The 19,561-nt window shown below is 36.8% G+C and overlaps 1 pseudogene; it reads left to right on the top strand.

Annotated features, from left to right (window-relative positions):
* Nucleotides 1–10,832: 10,832 nt before the first annotated feature.
* On the top strand, nt 10,833–14,163 carry LOC101588809 (annotated as a pseudogene).
* Nucleotides 14,164–19,561: the final 5,398 nt, after the last annotated feature.

The following is a 19,561-nucleotide window of genomic DNA, read 5'->3' as shown; positions in this document are numbered from 1 at the left end:
TCTTTCTTTCTTTCTTTTTTCTTTCTTTCCTTCTTTTCTTCCTTTCTTCTTTTTTGAGACAGGGTCTCACTATGTAGTTTAAGCTGGCTTTGAACTCACTATGAAGCCCAGGTTGGCCTCCAACCATGACAACCCCTCTGCCTCCCAAATGTGAGGATTCTAGGTGTGTGTCACTGCAACTAGCACTTGCCACGTTCCGAAGCAGTTCTGGAAATCTCTTTTGTGAGTTCCCTCAGTTGTGCTGTCCTAGACAGCTCAGTGTCTTAAATGAATTCAAAACATTTACCTCTCATGGTGTCTCATCCTTGGAGAAGAGCCAAAAGTACTATTGTTCCAGATTCAGTGAATAAGATGGACAAGGAAACACCATCATGATTTCATTTGAGAGAAATTATCACAAATGCTTGATCAAATAAAAAATTATTACAGTAAAAGCCACACTGCCATTAATTCCCCTCAAAGTGCTACCCCTCCTTTTGAATGCACTCATCCCATTATTCTTGGCAGAAGGCCTGTAATGATTTTTTGAATTTAATCATTCCTTATATTTTTCTGTCACTCTTTATAGTGACTAGAATCATCATAAGATAATACTAGAAAAAAAAAGTGACATAAGTTGATTAGACACTTATTCTGTGTTGAGTGTAAGATAAATTTAGATAAAAATAGTGCTGAGCATTATTTTGCTACTTAAGTCAGGACTGAAACAAACAAAGTAGTAATAAACAAAGCGGTAACTGTGGTGGCAGTATCATAGTCAATGAGGTTTTTCCAAGGCATGATTATTACTAATTGAAACAAAGTGGTTTCCTAATTAGACACTGATGCTGATTATAAAAATAAAGCAGAATATTGGTATCTGATCTCCATAAAGCTAACCTGAAGAGACAGAACAATTACCTAAAGGACTATGACAAAACACTATTGATGTGCTATTAAAGAGAGATGTAAATCCAGAGAAAGTACCTGTTAGAATCATAGAAAGAATTCTGAGAAGGAACACTTGGCTGCATTGGTATATGGAGCAGGAAAGAATGTCCAAATGGAGAACAAATGCACTTCCATGAACATATGTTTCATATTCACTTTTATACTTCTCATGTATAGTATTATACTTTCTCTGTGTAGATGCTTGCTTAAGAATATATATATATATATATATATATATATATATATATATATTGGGCTAGGGATGTAGCTCAGTGGCACAGTAACCACTTGGCAAGTGCAAGATCCTAAGTTCAATTCCTGATACCAGAAAGAATATATCTGCTTATGACACATAAAGAAAGAAGGAATGATGATATATACATTCCCAGGAGTCTGTGGATGATACAAGGTGGAAACTAAGAAAAACTAAGAAAAATGGTTCATTCTAATAATTATGATGGTAATAAATGCAACTGATAGACACCTGTTAAAAGTTTTTCTTCTAAATACTGTGAGGACAGATAAATTTCAATATGAGTTTGAGAGGAGATAAGCACTGAAACCTAGCATAATGGCTACATTGTTGAGCCTTTGCAAGATGACATAGATTATTGTAAATGTGACTGGAAGGTATTGAATAGCTCTAATTAACATCAACAATGTCATGTGTACATTTGCCCATCCATAAAATTTATGTTCTTTGATGTCTATATTTGTATTTCATTCTTCTTTATATACTCAGAACTTTATAGCCCTTTTGACTTGCACATATGAGTGAAGAATAAATATTTGTTGACTTACATATACGCAGGTGATTTGATAATCATTTATTTATCTTTACATTACTAGTATTTTTCTTTCCTGTTACAAGATTACATATCATATATTTCCCTGAACTGCCAATGTGTTCATTATTCTTTGTATAGATAGATCTTAGTCTAGATATTGTTGTAAAACTGGGCTATTTTTTAAAATAGTTTTATTGAGAAACAAATAGCAATGAGACAGTTTCAAAATGGATTATTAGCACAGTTTCAATAATTAATACATTGCATATTATTGTCTTAGTGGTTATTCATTGTACAAGATGCAGACATGATTATCCTATTAGAACAGATCTCTCTATTCACTGAATTAAGAGAATGCAGCTGTACATCTATCCTAACTATACAGATAAAAAATGGTCCTTCACTTGTATCCCCCTTTTTTGTTTAGTTTTGTCAGAAAAAGGTATTCCATTGTCATGTAAATATTGTAGGTGTGTGAATTCAACAAAATATTCCAATATAGTCCACTAGTCCATAATAGTAGTGGGTTTTTCTGACATTTAAGACATTGCCATTTAAGAATGGCATTGTCAGAAGTTGTTGACTTGAGCCTTTTACAGCTCAGCATATTAATATGGCTTTACTTTTTATATTTCGTTTTTATACTTTTCTGCTAGATGATTAAGACAAAGATAAAGCAAGATCTATATAACAAGAAATGTGACTTTTGAATCTGCTAAGGTCAGTCAAATCCCCTCAGGATTTACCCTGAAACCCCGTATCACAGTTTGTAGATACTTTGTCAGTGTCAGCCATGTGGATGAGTCATGGTCATTGCTTGACCAATTTGCTCTCTGTGAAGCCTGAGAGAATATTTTCTCTCCATGTGACTCTTGGGCTATTTTTTAAATCTTATTTGCATGCTCAAAGTTGTTAGATATGGAGATAAGAAATAATATGAGAATGTTCTTAGGGATCCTGAGTAGTAGCCCTTGAACAGTAAAGGAAACAAATGAGAGAACTCTTCTCTTAAGAATCCCAAGAGAAAGTAAGAAAAATACCATGTTAACTTAAGCAATACCAGTAACCTAAGATCCTTGCACATAAATAATTAAAAAAGCTAAAAAAATAAGTAAAACATGCTAAAAATATGAGCAGATGTAAAATTTGAATTATTCTAAAGACTAGGGCTAGGCTGGGGAGATAGCTCGATTGTCTAAGTGCCTCCCTGGCAAGTGCAAGGACCCAAGTTCAATCGCCAGTATCAAATGTCATGCCTTCCCCAGAACCAGGCATGGTGCTGCATGCTTATAGTCCCAGTACTGAGAAGGCTGAGATAGGAGGATCACTGTGAGTCTGACCTGCATAGTGCGACCCTGTACCCAATAATAAATAATAAATAAATAAATACTTTTTAAAAATAAAGACTTGGGGTCTGGGGAGATAGCTCAGTAGAATAAGTGTTTGCCTGGCAAACACAGGGTCCTGAGTTCAATCCCCAGTACCGCAAAAATAAATAAATAAATAAATAAATAAATAAATAAAAGATTTGGGCTTAGATACATTTTTATTATCATTAGAGATAAAATTCAGAAATGTTCAGAATTCTGTCTATGGCTACTTAGAAGGTGGCCAAATGAAGTGGCCACCAAAGTACAGAAAAACTAGAAAGCTTAGTTCTCTAAAGAAACTAATCGTGTTATGGATTCTTTCTCAATTAGCCTACACTCATTGCTGGCTCTGTTGAGGACATCCCACAATTATTCAGGAATGAACCCACTCCTTCCTCTTTAGAGATGTATGTAACCTTATGTGCAGAAGACATTGCATAATTACTTTCCTTCCTCTAGAACTCAGTAATCTCAATGCTTCATGTAAAAATCAGCCTAACAATAAACTCAGCTTTTGTAGTCACTTCTTAGTTTTTGATAAAACTAACAAAGGTGACCAAATACCTGAAAAAAAAACAATTTGGAGGAGAAAAGATTTACTTGACCTCACAAGTTTCAGAAATTTTGGTCCATGGGAACTGCCTCCATTGCCTTAATTCTGTGGTGAGGTAGAAACATCATAGCAAATGAGCATAGCAGAGGAAAGATGCTCTCTAAATAAAAGCCAGGAAATGAGGTAAAAGAGAACAAGCCAGAGAGAAAGGCAGCAGGAAACAGGTATAGTACCAAGATCTGCCTCTATTACCTATTCCTTTCACGAGATCCCACATATGTTTCTATTACCTTCCAATAGTGCTATCAAATTATACTTTCATTAATGAATTAATCTGCCTATGAATTTAGAAGCCTCATGACCATGTTTTAAAATCCCTACAAGGGCTGGCCAAATATTTCAGTGGATTAAAGAGCCTGCAAGCAGGCACAGGGGCCAGGTGTTCAATCCCTGGGCCTGCCATGCCAGCCAACCCTGCCCCCATGATGTGCTGAGATGGCAATTGAGACTGGGTTTGTCCCATCTAAGTACTAACCAGGCCAGACACTGCTTAGCTTCTGAGATCAATGAGAAGGAAGTTTTGAACTAATAGTGCTTAGACAAGATATTATATCTGCATCTTGTACTATGAATAACTATTACAAAGACAACAATATGCAATGTATTAATTATTGTGACTGTCCTACTAACTTGTTTTGAAACTGTCTCATTACTACTTTTTTCTCAATAAAATTAATATTAAAAATAAAAATAAAAAACGAGACTGGGTGTGGTGGCACACGCCTATATTCCCAGATCTTGGGAGGCTATAAACAGGTGGATCACTATGAGTCCGATCTAGTAGTGAGATCCTGAACACCCTGTAGATCCCTCCCTAAAATACAAAAAAATAGAAAGACAAATAATAAAATAAAAAAGCCCTACAGATGAACACAGGAGATTCTGGGGAGCCATTTTATTTTATTTTATTTTATTATTTTTTATTTATTTATTTATGTGTGTGTGTGTGTGTGTGTGTGTGTGTGTGTGTGTGTGTGGCCAGCTCAGCCCACCAGGGGGTGGGGCTGGCTGGCATGTGGTGCTGGGGGATTGAACCGCGGTCCCTGTGTTTTGCTAAGCTTGTTCTAAGTAGGTGCTTTAGACCACTGAGCCATCTCACCAGCCCCTGGGGAGCCATTTTAGATCAGTCCCATATCTGCCTTCAGATGGTATGGTTGACACCATATATCTATCCTATCATGGCTCAAATTTCACTCAGCTATTGTGAGTGGCTTACCCTTCCTCATGTTTCCACTTCTGGAGTAGTTTGTTCCCATATAGAAAGAAAAACGCTTTCAGGAAATTTAACTTAATAATTACCTTGAATTCATTACTGTAAAAGCACTAATTCTTTTTCCTTCATAGACACCCAAAACTTTAAAACATTTGTGCATAATTATGAACATCCTTCCTGAACTGTGGCTTAATGAGGCAGAGTTGAATCTCTAGCTACTTAAATCATTTGTGTTTTTCTATATATTCTTTAGTGTCCTGAGGTACCCAAATCCAAATATATGAAGGTCATTAAGGCTTTTATTGTTTCTTAACACTTATAAATGCCTTTTTGATATGTTAAATATTGAGTTGATTTTCAATCTAGTGTAATCCATAAATGAAATAACAGGATGAATGGGAATCTGCTCAATACTTTTGCTTTAGAAAATAAACTTCCAGGGGCTGGGGAGATATCTCAGCAGTCTAAGTACCTGCCTGGCAAGTTTTATAGTCCCTGGTACTACATGTCATGGCCCAGGTGCTACATGTTGGCCACTGAAACAAGGAAGGGTGGTACACATCTGTAATCCCATCATTGGAGAGGTTGAGACAGGAGGATCACAATGAGTCTGAATTGCGTAGTGAGACCCTGTAACAAGTAAATAAAAAGATTCTTTTAAAAAGAAAATAAGGGCCAGCCAAATAGCTCAGGGGATTAAAACTCCTGCAAGCAGAATCAGGGGCCAGGGCTTTGATCCCTGGGCTTGCTGTGCCAGCCCCACCTCCAAGGTGTGCTGAGACAGCAATTGAGACTGCACCTGTAATCCCAGTTCTTGGGAGGCTGTAAACAGGTGGATCACTACGAGTGCAGTCTAGTAGTGAGACCCTGAATACTATGTAGACCCTTCCCTAAAATACAAAAAAAAAAGAAAGAAAAGAAAAGAAAGAAAGAAACAAACAAACAAACAAACAAAGAAAAAGAAAATAAACATCTAACATAAAAATTTACCTTGTTTCTATTCTGCTGTGTTCATTTTTTTAGAGAGGTTTATATCTATTTGTATGCATAGCTTTGAGTTTCTCCTGAATCTATTCTTCAGTAATGCAAACTAACTCAATTGGTACACTTTAGTTTGATTCTTTATGCCAATTTCAGGCTGTTCATAAGTAATATGAAGTTCATATAATTTGAACCAAGAACAGAACAGACATGCAGCAGAGCATATCAATTTACCATTATCATTTGGATTCCATTCACTGTGACCTTTTCTACTTAAAATTCACACTTTATTGCTTAGAGATTATCCAAGTGATTGACAACATGCCTTACTGTGACCTTATTCCTCAGTTTTGCCTATTTCAGAGAAGCTCCCACACAGTGATGCCATCAGTTCAATTACATAAAATTTATAGTCAGAGATGACATAGAGGGATTTGAATTCTATCACAGTGACCATAGGCATTAGCTTAGATCCCAGTTTGTTGCTCTTACTGCAAGTCTTAGCAAAATCCTAAAAACAAAGAGAAAACATTCACCATGGCTCTTTGCACTTACCCACAGATATATTTTTAAAGTGTAAGTTGAAAAATAGCTACCAAGCCAACTATGGAATGCAATCTAAACACTTCAAGGAAAATAAAATCTGAGTCTGACCAGCTTGTTATTTGAGATGGTGAGAACCTATACCATGCCAAAAGTGAGGCTCTCACTAACCCTTACCACATACCTGACATAAGACTAAGTCACTCAGAAAGAGTTTAGCCAACACCATGACTTTCTCTAAACATTTTCCCCGAGTGTCCTTTACTGGAAGTTTAAATTTCACCTCTTCAGGCTAAAATGAAATTCCTTAAATCTTTCCTTGCATGACTTGTTTTGAAACAGAGTAAGCTTTCTCCTTGATTTACCAAAATAATTATGCCTGTGTGCTGTTTCCAAGATTTAAATTGGGAATAAATCTTAGCAGGATAAAAAATTTGGCACCATTCTTTGCTGGGTATAAGGAAGTGCTGGCAAGGAGCATTCTCTTAGAGGATTTTAAAGAGAATTCAGTATTTTGCAGCATATGTGCAGGACTAGGGCCTAAGTACTTCTACTGCCACCCCCATTGCAAGGGCCTACAACACCTGGGCCTTTCTGGGCCCTGGCCCTTAGAGACGTTTCATTGTTTTGAGGCTCTATACCACTTCTCTTATTCACATATTTTTCTTATATTTTCTTCCACTTTTTATGTTATGGTTTTTACTTTTAATATATATTAGTTTTTCAAGGTACTTAGAATTTGTTGGGCCAGGAATATAGCTCAGTTGAAAAGTTACTGCCTGGCAAATGTGAGGTACTCAATTCGATTCCTTGTACAAAAAAGAAAAAAAAAAAGAATCTTTTTTGCTTTCTGATATAAACTAAAAATTTAACTTTTTTCTTGAAAGAGTAAACTTCAATACATCCTACCTCTGTTCAATTGGAATTTTACTTTATAGGTATCAAAGTTAAAATAAATCGGTAGTTGGCTTATCTTGCAGCCTAGTAACTGTACCAATGACAACCTTTACTATTAAAACAAACTAAACAACTATTTATTGATATAAAGATGGTTGAAAGAGTAGTTGTTACATTATGGAAAAATTCTTTAAAATAGGTAAGTTCTGGGCCAGCAAGATAGCTCAGTGGACTAAACACCTGTTTAGGTAAGAGCAAGGACCTGAGTTTGATCCCTGGCACCACATGCTGTACCAGCCAGGCCTGTGAGCATGCTGAGCCAGCCACCAAGACGAAGCATGGGGTGCACACCTGTAATTCCAGTGCTAGAGAGGCTACTACACATAAGAGCTGCATAGTGAGACCCTGTACCAAACACATAAAAAATTTCAAACAAAAATACATAAATCCTGCTCACCCACTTCTCTTCATTAAATAAATATACCTCTCATCCCCTATCCTTATGTCCACAACCCCAAACTTTCACTTAAGTTTTCCATGATGTAAAACTCTCTTCAGACCTTCATTTTCATGCCTTAACTCTTTGGTTCCTTAAAAGTCCTCTGAGGAAACAATTTGCTTCATATTGTCATAACCCTGCAGTAATGTCAAAGAAACAGACAGCTTTGGAGTAAACAGATTCGGATCCCAGCTTCTTTGGGTAGCATGTGTCACTTCCAGATCTCACTTTCCATGCCTGTCTGTTGGCACTATCTGAAACATAAGATTATTACTCATGTGAATGGACTCCTCAGTTACAGAAAACCATGACTTTTTGTTTTTGTCATGAGGATTTGTGTGACAGGCAGTGTACTCCTGAGATAGGTGGACCACAGACATAAAGGATAAATACGCATTTCTCAGAAATTGTGAACTCAGAAATGGATAGTTTGGACTTAGTCATCTTTGGAGAGAAGCTGAGTGTATGTTTCTGGAATGTTTACATTATGTTAGGCCAAAGCATTATTGAAGGTTTAAGTATAGAAATATGTGCGTGGATATTAGAATAGCCAGAGTTACAAAGCATATGTACATTTGATGTGTTTTATGTAGTGACTACTCCACACCCACTGCCTAACAACACTCTTTCCCATCTTGATGGATGGAGATGTGAAGAATTAAAATTAGGTTGCTCCATAAACTTTCTAGTTTTGAATCTTAAATACATTAATAAAGGGTGAAAACTTCTGAAAATTACACATCCAGAGGCCAGGATGTGATCTTTCCTTCCTTCTTAAGTTTCTGGAGCTGTCATAGTTTCTGCTCTTCTGAGGTCCAGATCTGTGACTTTCCTTCTGATTCATAGGCTACATCACCATCTCCAAATGAACTCCTGTTCCCAAGTTGCCAGAGTCAATTTCTATTATTTGCAACCAAATAACCTGGGCTAAATGAACTAATAGAATCATATTGTGTAAGTAGAGGTCAAAGCTGCAGAAACCAAGTGACTTAGACAAGGTTCTACAGAAGGCTAAATAGAATATGCACTCAGACAACTTTGCTTCAAGGGAACTAGCCTCCTCTGCAGGTGGCTTTTCCCACCCATCCCAATGTTTATCTCATAAGATCCCTGTCCTTTTTTTTTTTTTTTTTTTTTCTTGCTCAAAAAACAAAATCCCTTTCCTTCAAGGTTAAGGGAAAAATTTGCATCAACAGCTATTAGGGAAGATAATGATCCCCATTAGAGAATTCTCTTTTAAACAACTTTCTTTCTGGTACATATTTTCTTGCAGCTATGGGCAAATCCCCATGCTCTTTAAGTCTGAGGAGTTCATGTTTGGTGTTTGCCAAAAGATACTGCCCTCTGATTTACACCTGTTTTTCAAGTCTGAAGGTAAAAGTCAAAAAGCTGAGCACACTCATCAGTGGCACTCTTAGTATGCTCGTAAACTTCACTCTTACACGTGTATGAAGAGGAGAGGGGAGAGAGAGAGCAAGTGAGAGCAAGAGAGCATGAGAGAGAGAGAGAGCGAGAGAGAGAGTGAGAGAGCGAGAGCAAGAGCTAGAGTGAGAGAGAGATTCCTTTGTGGAGCACTTTATTCATATTCCACCTAAGCTAGCCCCTTCTCTTTCATTTGTTGATACTTCATTTCACAATTACCTAGATATGACTTGTCCACCATCTTGATGTTTTTCTCAGTACCCTGTACTTTCTTAAGGATACTGCTCCAATTCTTTTTGCTATCTCTCTTTCTCTCAACTAGGTCCTCTTCTGAAGTTCAAGTACTGTATCTCTAATATAAAAAACAAAAACAAGTCTTCCTACCTAAAATTTTCCTTTAAGCATTGGCATTTGTATTTATTCCCTTCACAACATTTTCCAAAATTTGGGCTCTTCATCTGAGCGAAATTGATTTGTGTAAGTGGTTTGAGGGAGGGCTCCAATTTCACATTTTCCCCATAGCATTATTAATTGATCCTGCTGCACATATTAATTTTTTTCTTTTCCCAGGAATGCTTCATGTTACTTACATCACATATAAAATATATGTAAATACTCTGCATTGTGAAAGTTCTATTTTGTTATATCAGTCAAAAGTTCATCTGTAAATCATACTTAACTTTAAAATAATTTTAAAATCTTGAGCCACAAAACTATTTTTCTTATTTTTCAGAGATAAATCAGCTATTCATTTCTTTTCTTTTGTTCTATGTAAGTTTGGTAAGCAAGCTGTCAAAAATATAATCTGGGAATAATATTCTGCTTTGGATAATGCTAGACAATTTGTATGCATTTATAATTACGGAGCATTTGAGTTATTTTAACAAGAATATGCTGATAGTTTAAATTTTTCCTGCAGTATAATTCCTTAGGACAATTGTATAGGTACCAGAATGTTTAGTAAAATTGTTCTCTTCTGCACTATAATATTATGAAAAGTTTTAAGTGCATATAAAAGTGCCAGGGGCATAGTGGCATAGTACCTGTCTGGCAAACATAAGGTCCTGAGTTCAATTATCAGTAGCAGAAGGGAATCTGGCTGCTGCTGCACACACACTTCCACAAAAGAAAAGCACAAGTAAAGAAACTTTTGCACTCATTATTAGTTCAGCTAGTGTGCTGATCCCCAAAATCACAGTGAAGAGAAGCTGCTGCATCTCAGAAGTTGATTTGGTCACATTCTAAGATGCCTTCAGAGAATTCTCCATACTTCCTAAATCAGTCTTTAGAGCTTGGTGAATTTCACTAGATCTCACCAGTCTTCATTCTGAGCTCTGGATTAAAAACTCTGTGTAGAATACAACAATCAACAGCCTGAAGACTAAAAACATAGCAGACAGATTGAGGAAGAATGTCAAAACTTGAAGAATAGCTGTGTCATGACTTCTGAGATTGGTGGCTGGTCATATAGAAGAAGCCCTTGAACCTATAGTATTCTGAAAAATCAGTCAAAAGATCCAAAGGTACAAAAGGAGCAGTACAAAATGTCTATGACAAGACAAAAATGTATTATGTTATGCTGTTTACCATAAGCTGTAGTAAAATGAGCTCAATTGTTGACAGAGATGAAATAGTATTTTTGATGGGTTGGTGGAAGAAGATGACAAGGACAAAGCAAAAAGGGTATCTAGAAACAAATCTGAAAAGAAATGTAGAGATCAATTTCATGTTCTCATTAAAGATCTGGGATCCATGCTTCCTGGAAATGCTAGAAAGATGGACAAATTTACTGTTTTGCAGAAGAATATTGACTTTTTGTGAAAACATAGAGAAATCACTGCACAATCAGATGCTAGTGAAATTTGACAGGACTGGAAACCTACATTCCTTAGTAATAAAGATTTTACACAATTAATGCTAGAGGCCCTTGATTTTTTTTTTTTAGCAATCATGACAGATGGAAGTATAATATATGTGCCTAAGAGTGTAACTTTATTACTTGAACATTTACCATCTGATCTTGTGGATCGAAGTATATTTAATTTTATCCCAGAAGGGGAACATTCAGAGTTTTATAAAATACTCTCCACCCATCTGCTGCAAAGTGATTCATTAACTCCTGAATACTCAAAATAAAAAAAAAAACAGTTGGAATTCTGTTACCATGTGCTTCGAGGAACAATAGACCCAAAGAAGCCATCTACTTATGAATATGTGAGATTTATAGGAAATTTCAAATCTTTAAACAGTGGTGTTTCCACTTCAATACATAATGCTTTTGAAGGAACCATACAACATACACATAGGCCTTCTTATGAAGACAGAGTTTCCCAAGGTTTCTGATCTGGGAGACTGTGAGGCTGCAGAGGAGGGTGGTCAATGATGTGGCATGTGCCTGGGGAGGGTCGCGTGGAGAGGGGCATTCTCTCCGGCTTTCGCAGAGAGTGAATTTGTCGGGCAGTGGTGGTGGCTCATTTGCATGGCTGGTGCTGATGGGGGCATCTGTGGACTGCGGTGCAGGGTTTCGCAATGAATCCAGAGGGGATTTGACTGGCCTTGTCAGATACAAGGGTTGCATTTCTTGTTGTGTGTGTTCTGCTTTGTCTTGGTCTTGACTGTCTAGCAGAAAGGTGTAGAAGTGAAGTGTGAAGGGTGGGGCCTTGTTGGTGTGTTGGACTGTGGAAGGCTCAGGTCAGCAGCTTCTGGAGCTGCCAGTCCTGTGGAGAACGAACTGCTCTAGTGGACTACTGGACTATGTTGGAGTGTTTTGCTGATTTCATGCACCTACAGTGTTTGGATGATGGTGGAGTGCCCTTCTCTGACAAGGCTGAATGGAAAGGGGGATACGGATGAATGACCACTTTGTACCTGTGTGTTCAGGATGATTGGGATAGATGTGCAGGTACATTCTCTTGGTTCAGTGAATGGAGAGGTTTGTACTAGTGGTGTTTGTGGGCAGGATGTCATGTCTGCCTCTTTTACAATGGGTGACCACTAGGACAGCAACATGCAATTGCTGGTGGTAGGTTTTAGAGCTGTCTCATTGCTATTTGTTTGTCAATAGAATAGTTAAAAAAATGAAGACAGAGTTTGTTTTGTAGCTACAGTCAGGCTAGCTACACCTCAGTTCATCAAGGAAATGTGTACTGTTGAAGAACCCAATGAAGAATTTACATCTAAACATAGTTTAGAATGGGAATTTCTGTTTCTAGATCACAGGGCACCATCAATAATAGGATATTTGCCATTTGAAGTTCTGGGAACATCAGGCTATGATTGCCATCATGTGCATGACCTAGAAAATCTGGCAAAATGTCATAAACACTTAATGCAATATGGAAAAGGTAAATCCTGTTGTTATAGGTTCCTGACCAAAGGACAACAGTGGATTTGGCTTCAGACTCATTATTATATCACTTATCATCAATGGAATTCAAGGCCAGAGTTCATTGTTTGCGTGTACACTGTAGTAAGTTATGCAGAAGTAAGGGCTGAAAGATGATGAGAACTTGGCATTGAAGAGTCTCTTCCTGAGAAAACTGCTGACAAAAGCCAAGATTCGGGGTCTGACAATTGAATAAACACAGTCAGTCTCAAAGAATCATTAGAAAGGTTTGATCATAGCCCAACCCTTTCTGCTTCCTCCTGAAGTTCAAGAAAATCATCTCATACAGCAGTCTCAGACCCTTCCTCAACTCCAACGAAGATCTCAACGGATACTAGCACTCCTCCCAGGCAACATCTACCAACTCATGGAAAGATGACACAAAGGAAATCATCATTTAATAGTCAGTTCATAAATTCCCAGTCTGTTGATCCATCATTAATACAGCCAGTGATGTCTCAAGCTGCGAATTTACCAATTCCACAAGGCATATCTGTTTCAGTTTTCAGCTCAGTTAGGAGCCAAGCAGCATCTAAAAGACCAGTTGGAGCAACAGACATGGATGATAGAGGCAAATATTCATTGACAACAAGAAGAACTAAGGAAAATTCAAGAACAATTTAAAATGGTCCATGGTCAAGTGCTTCAGATGTTTTTGCAACAGTCAAACCTTGGACTGAATTTTGGTTCTGTTCAACTTTCTTCTGGAAACTCATCTAATATCCAGCAATTTACACCTGTAAATATGTAAGGTCAGGTTGTTCCTGCTAACCAGATTCAGAGTGGAATGAGTGCTGGACACACTGGCACAATCAGCACCTGATGCAACAACAGACTTTACAAAGTGCATCCACTCAGAGTTAACAGAGTGTACTGAGTGGGTATGGTCAGCAAAAGTCTCTTTCCAGTCAGATGCAGAGCACTCTAACAGCCCCACTGTATAACACTATGGTGATTTCTCAGCCTGCAGAAGGGTGCATGGTCTAGATTCCATCCAGTATGTCCCAGAACAGCACCCAGGGTGCCACAGTTACTACATTCACTCTGGACAGATAGATAAGATTTTCTCAAGGTCAACAACTTGTCCAAATTAGTGACTGCTCTTGTAGCTTGTGGCACAGTTATGGTACCTAGTACTATGCTCATGGGTCAGGTGGTGACTGCCTGTCCTGCTTTCACCACACAACAGCAGCAGGCACAGACATTGTCTGTAATGCAGCAGCAGCAGCAATAGCAGCAGCAGCAACAACAACAGCAACAGAGCACCAAGGAGCAGTAGCTCCCTTCAGTTCAGCAACCATCTCAGGCTCAGTTAACCCAACCACAGCAGCAATTTTTATAGGTTTATATGTTGCTCAATAGGAACCCTTCAATTCAGCTCATCCTATCTGCTCCATTTCTGCTATAGCAGAGCAACTTCTCTCAGTCACATCACCAGCAACACCAGTCCCAGGAAACACAGCAACTTGGCCGTTATAGGACTTACAGTTGGACTGATCCTTCTAAGGTTCAGCCACAGTAGCACATATGCTTCCTCTCTGATGCTGAGGGACGAAGGGGATATTTCAGAAAGACCTGCTCAGGTGAACTGAGGATAGGAAGAAAAGTTGCAGCAGATTCATGCAATGCAGTATGGCATGTTCTAGTTCCTGGATTAGTCAGCAAGAAAATGCTGCCTAGCTGTACATTAAACACCAGCCAGCAGGAAGATGGCCAGAGGGACATAACCAATTGTGACAGGGTTTTGGTTGCCCAGGTATTTTTCATGGAAAAGGGGTATATTGCCAAATGTTAAGAAGCTCAGCTGTGGAATGATTTCTAGCAAACAAAAAGACACTCACAATGTTACTACCTTCTAGTGGTTCTGTGTCTGTTACCTAGTGTTATTGGGGACACATTGCTGCCGCGTTGGGCTTGTTTATGATGATGCCATTGAAGACAGTCCAGGAGTCAAGTGTCCCCTGTCCCCAACCCTCCCCTTTTCACATAATGATGAAACTGTGATTACTTTCAGAATGTTGTTTGGGTTCAAATGCTGTATGTACAGATATTGTAAAACTATGAATATGCCTGGATGAAGAAGAGAAACAAACCATGTGTGCACTGCAAAAAAAAATTATCAGTAGCAAATATAAATAAATAAATACACACAAAAAGTTAAATAAATAATAAAATACAATGCGGGTATTAGAAATCTAGGTAGAACTGTTTGTAACATTTTGTCTTTTGGGGTTGGTGTGATAGCTCAATGGACTAAGCACCTGCTTAGGTAAATGCAGACTTGGGTTCCACCCATGGCACCACAGGCTACACTGGTCACTGGGTGCACTGAGCTGGCAATGGAATTTTGACATGAGATTGGGTGCCTGTAATCCCAGCACTGGGGAGATTGAAAACAGGAGGATCACTAGAAGTTCGAGCTGCATAGTGAGTTGCACAAAAAAAGAAAAGAAAAAAAACCCATTTTGTCCTTTTAGAGTAAGTTGCAGACATAATGATATTCTTAAAAGTAAAGATTACTAATTTCTATTGGTTTATTGAAAGGAACAGTTAATGCTTAATTATTTGATCACTTTTGCATGCCATTATTAATTTTCCTATTATTTTGTTTTGAAATTCTGTGTCACTTTATTGTCTTTTCTTATTTTTTATTCTTTATAAATTAAAAATATGATCTGAAATGAATACACACTTCTCAGAGGAAGAAATATAAATGGAAAATAAATGCATGAAAAAATATTCCACAACACTGGTCATTGAAGAAATACAAATTTAAAAAAACCTTGAAATAACATCACACCCCAGAAAGAATGGCTATCATAAAGAAATCAGCTAATAACACATGCTGGAGAGGCTATGGGGAAAAAGGAATCCTTCTCCACTGTTGGTGTGAATGTAGACGGGTACAACCACTGTGGAAATTGTTGTAAGCTTGCTTAATCAACTCGATTTTGTAACAAGGTTTGTAACTTCCATTTTATAAAACTTTGATTTCTTTTGTAAACTCCCACCCATGTCTAACTACGAAATGTGACTGTGCAAATAAGAAAGTGTTTATCAGCATTCTGAGAGAAGATAAGAAATGTTCCTCAGCTTTCGGCAAGATGAATTAAACTGTCCTTCCCATTACAGCAACAAACAGAATACCTGAAAATGGGTGAAACTGACATCAGATGTCTTTCCAACTACCCAAACAAAAACAATGCCTAAGCCAAATAAGGACGTATTCCTGTACAATTTTACAAAATATGACCTCATCTACGAGAACAGAGTTAACCCTCAGTCATGATTAACTCTGCAAAACTCCCCCCTCCTCCCTCTACTTTTGTGCTTTTCTGCTTTAAAAACTGTGTGTCACTCCAGCTAGGTGCCGACTCTTGTCAGTTTTCTGGGGAGAGTGTTGGGTTAAGATAACTGGGCTCAATTAATAAAACACTCCAAAATATCTCTTTGGTTTTGGTGTCTATGGTTTTGCTATGTGCCACAGAAATCAGTGTGGAGATTCCTCAAAAAAACTAGGATTTGAAGTTCCATCCAACCAATCTATTTCCCTTCTGGGAACTTTTTCAAATGAACTGAAAACCTCATACCATAGTGATATATGTGCACCCACATTTATAGCAGCACAATTTTTCATAGCCAAATCTTGGAAACAACCAGCATGCTCATCACTTGATGAAATGGATAAAAGGATGTGGTATTTTTATACAATGGAATATTACTCAGCTATTAAAAAAGACAATGCACTATAGGGTTTTATAGATAAATGGATGCAACTAGACACCATACTCTTAAGTGAAATAAATGAGACCCACATATATAAATGTAATACTGTCTTACAGTATTAGTGTAAGAGCCTAAAAGAGTAAATAAAATCTGAAAATCACAATAGATACCATAAAAGGAAAAGAAAGTGTTCAAAGGAAAGGAACAACTCAGATGAAGGAAAGGAATAGAGAAAGAAAGAAGTGAAAAACAAATGTATGTGTATATACACAAGATGGCTTGGATAATTGTACTGCTGATTTCTGCTAGTCTATTGAAAGGAACAGTTAATGCTCAAATTTTTTTCTCTTCCTTTTTAATTTTGTATAGCTTTTTGACCAATTTTGCATGCTTCCATCTGGTAATCTCAACAACTGATTTGAAGACAACAATATGTGGTATAACAATCATTGTTGAATTGCTGTTATTTTGGTTAGTGAAATTTTATATAACTTCTGGTGTTTTACTATTTTTGTTCTTTTTAAAAAATGCATGAGCACATATTTAAATTGCTCCCAATTGCCCACAAAGTATTTTACTCAGCTATTTTTTTCCTTTAAAATATTCCAACTAAAATTTATTTATTTTATCTGGTTGTTACATCTTTTTAGTGTCTCTTAGTTGAGAATGGCCTCAATACACTTTTCTTTTTAATACTATTGAGTTTTTGAAGAGAATGATCCAGTTATCTCATAGCACTGTAACTACTAACTTGGCTTAACTGATTGCTTCCATCTGGATGTCATCAGTCTTGTTTCTTTTTCTCTTTTTTTAAATAGATATTTAATCCATGACCTTCTCACCTATCTATACCCTTAGCTCCCTTTTCGTTTTCATTTTGAAACAGGGTCTTACTAATTTGTCTAGGCTTTTCTCAAACTTGTTATCTTCTTGCCTTAACTGGAAGGTGTGTAACACCACAGGCAAGTATCTTGTTTCTTTTATCTCCTACTGTCCTATAAATTAAAAAAAAAACTAGTTAAAATTAACTACCTGAAAGTTAACTTTATATGGGGTACTGCGCACTTCATATTGTATTACAGGTGGCATATAAAATCAAGTTGTTTTCTTATTGACAATGCCATTTTTAAACCTTTGATCAAGAGGTAAACAGCAGGTTTTTCCACTGAATATTTTTTGTTTTGAATTCTGTAATCAGAAAGTGAATTGTTGGTCTCTGTGTGAATAATCATTCTTATTTAACATTTCACCTAATAGATTTAATACAATTGATAACCATTACACTTAGTAATTTCACTTTGGAATTACAAAATAGGATGGTTTTTCCCAATTTTATCATTTTCTATATGCATTAGTGAGTATTTTTCCATAAATATATTTTGTATTATGAGTTAGAAAAAAGCTATAGCTTGTTCTTTGCATTAGTTATTACTCATCATTTTCATCAACTTTCAAACTATAATTTTATATAATGATCACCTCTGGTAGAGACTTAGCCTATGAAACCTTCAGTAGGATGCAAATTTATTAGTCTTTGAATGCTTATTTCCTCACCCAAGAAAGTCCCAAGATAACCTTATTTTTTTCCTAAACTAAAACCTGGAATAAACCACTTAAATTTTTAAAATATGAATGACAGTTCAAACAGAAATTGAGGTACTACAGTTTATGATTAGTAGAAAGATATTCTCTTTTTTTACTTTTTTTATTTTAAAGATAAAAGATTATAAAAACAATATAGAACTTCAAAACAAGATAAGAGAGTAACAATATTTTGGATAGTGTGTATTGTTGTCTCAAATAGTTGCTCAGATTATAAGACACAGGCATGGAAGATCAATCAAGCAATGTAAGAAATGTTCTTTTTAGTGAACTAATAGAAATTCGTATCATAATTATTTTAGTTAATATATATACCTTTTTTCTCCTTTCCCTTATCTTAGTTATTCTTCCCTTTTGAGAAGTTTCTTCCCCTTTTACAATATGTATATACTTTTGGATTTTATTTAGTCTTTCAGTTTCTTATACTAGGGAGACAATATGTTTACACATGAGAATACGATTTATTTCATTTATGCGTATGGTCTCAAGTTGCATCCATTTACCTATAAAAACCCAACTTTATGCTTCTTTATAGTTGAGCAATACTCAATAGTATAAAGTTATCATATCTTTTCTATTCTTTTCTCAGTTCAATAGGCATTTTTTCTTTTTTCCAAGATTTAGCTATCAAAATTGGACTGTTGTGAACATGGTGAACATATTTTGTAGTGGAACATTTTTAATTCCTTTTTTTTTTTTTTTTTTTGTGGAACCGGGGGTTGAACTCAAGCCATTGTGCTTGCCAAGGAAGCACTTATTCCACTGAACCATCTCCCCAGCCCCACATTTTTAATTCTTATGGAAAGATATTCAAAAGGGCAATAAGTGAGTCAATTGGGACCTGTAATTCTAGTTTTGTTTTAATTCTAGATTTTTGTGAAATCACTGCTCTGATTTCCATAATGGTTGTACCAGTCTACAGTCCTACAAAAAGTGGAGAAGGGCTCCATTTTCCCTACAGCCCCACCCCTGAGCAATTTATATTGGTTGATTTCTTAATTTTAGCTATTCTTTCTTGGGCAAGATGGAATATCTGTATTGATTTAATTTGCATTTCTCAAATGATCAATAATGTTGAACATTCTTTTCATATATCTATTTGCCAAACAACTGAAAATGACCCACAGTTAATACATATTAAAATGATCAGTAAAGCATTTCAAAATAGAGATGATAAATGTGTTCCATGCCCTTTCCAGCCCAAGCCTAGGCTGTGTGTGTGTGTGTGTGTGTGTGTGTGTGTGTGTGTGTGCCCACTCACCTCTCACCAGATCACTTTCTAGCAAGCATCTAGGCCCAGTGGGTATATGGGACCATTCACACACTTGCATGACCCTCATCCATCAAACAAGCCTAGTGTAGAACCCTGGGGCAGAAATTCCTGCAGGAGGCTAGGGGCCAGACCTACCAAGCTATTTCAGGAGCTAAACATCATGTGAAAGGGGTGCAGATGTTTCACTTTCATGGGCTACAGCAACATCTACAAGATGATGCAAAGATGAAAAATGTACCATTAACAGGCATCAGTGATAAAGAAGAAGTTGATACAAATGATATAAAAAGCATGTATGGGGCTGGGGAGATGGCTCAGT

This window comes from Octodon degus, unplaced genomic scaffold (assembly GCF_000260255.1).
Source record: "Octodon degus isolate 3935 unplaced genomic scaffold, OctDeg1.0 scaffold00144, whole genome shotgun sequence".
Classification (NCBI taxonomy): Eukaryota; Metazoa; Chordata; class Mammalia; order Rodentia; family Octodontidae; genus Octodon; species Octodon degus.
Note: the sequence above shows the minus strand (reverse complement) of the source record. Positions and strands in the feature narration are given on the sequence as shown.